Source organism: Octopus bimaculoides, chromosome 14, assembly GCF_001194135.2.
Source record: "Octopus bimaculoides isolate UCB-OBI-ISO-001 chromosome 14, ASM119413v2, whole genome shotgun sequence".
NCBI classification, from domain to species: Eukaryota; Metazoa; Mollusca; class Cephalopoda; order Octopoda; family Octopodidae; genus Octopus; species Octopus bimaculoides.
This window is the reverse complement of record NC_068994.1, coordinates 22,233,591-22,235,174: the sequence shown is the minus strand read 5'-3', so window position 1 is coordinate 22,235,174 and position 1,584 is coordinate 22,233,591.

The window sequence follows — 1,584 nt, the reverse complement described above, 5'->3', positions numbered from 1 at the left end:
TTGGGTTGAGGACGCTGGATAACTTCCAAAAGTCCTTGACCTAGCAATGTTACAGAGGAACCTTGCCTGTTCGGGATAAGCTTGCAAGACATGGTCAATGCGACACGTCGACCTGCCCAAAATGTGAGCGGGATATGGAAACCGTCCCGCACGCTATTGTTCAGTGTCCAGAGGTGTAGGAGATGTGGGCTTATGCGGAACATCTGTTGTCTGGTACAAGAAAAATACGGCTATAGACTAAGTCAATTATAAAAATTGACCCGCCTGATTTTCTGTCAAATGAAGGTAAGAATTGTTTTCTCACCGTAGTAGCAACAGCGAAAGAGCGGTATGGAAGACAAAGATGAAAGGAGCAAAGACAAGCAACTTCATCTCTGGCCTTGCCTTGCAAAGGTATTTCCCTTTTCATTTGAAAAGGAAAGTATAGCTGGAGAAGAGGTGTCTGTCGGAGAAAATGTTCAACGAAAGATAGAAATATGTAGCACGAGTGTTGCGAGTGGACGTAACCGTGTGAATATGCCAAAAGGTGTCTTACAAGTATCAGTGACGAATTGGGGCTCGTGAGGTCGGAGCTGAACTCCAAACACCACTCCATCTGTGTTGTCTGTTGTGTTGTCATCATTCGTTGCATGTGTTATATTTAATTTTTAACCGCATTTTTATGTAAATATCATATCGTTGTATCTGACCCCTCAGATTGTAATGTCCCATTTGTGTTAGCTCTTGGTGGGCAATAAAAAAAATCAAACATTTTTACTTCACAAAGCCTTTTTCTATATCCTTGCGAACTTTTAAAAAAATAAAATAACCTTTTATAAAAATATAACATTACTCGATATGATTTCAAGTTCTGTAAGTAGGAGATATTTTAAGTTTTCTCAAATTTTAAAACCATTTTAATCGATTTCTTTGTACCTCTGATCAGAAAAATGCGACTATTTGCATCGGCTGGAAAATTCGCTCAATACAAACGCATTATTCGAAACGATCGTAAGGTTTTGTACTTCTGCTTTTCTTTGGATTGTAATATTGGAGCGCTTGAAACCTACTATCTCGATGAACTTTTTATGTATTTTGTATTCCCACGATAAACGAACTTGACCTACGAAAATGCGTCATCTACTTTGATTTATATTATATTTTGCTTTTATAGAGCACTAATTAGGTGCGCTGCAAAAAAGGTTTTTTGGTCGACTGAGAGAGGTGCACAGGGTTAGAAGAAACATTTGATTTACTAGCTGACCTTTTGGGAGAGTAGGTGGAATACGAAGCCCTACCTCCCGTCGTGGATGCAAAGACATAATACAGTATCTGAACTAGTAAATTTTTAATGATGAAAATTTGTTAAAAACTGAAGACAAAAACAGTTAAATGTAACCACCCGAGAGTGGGGTTTGAGTGGCCATCTCACCTTCATTTTATATAATTTCACCTTTCATCCGTTTCTTGTTTTTGTCCCCACTTGTATTGTTCTGTCTGTCCTTGTGCCGTCCATTCTGTGTTTCGGGCCTTTGTGCCTAATAAAGAATTAGCTGCAAAAAAAGATTTTCCTTTTTTCTTCTTATTCTATATATATATATATAT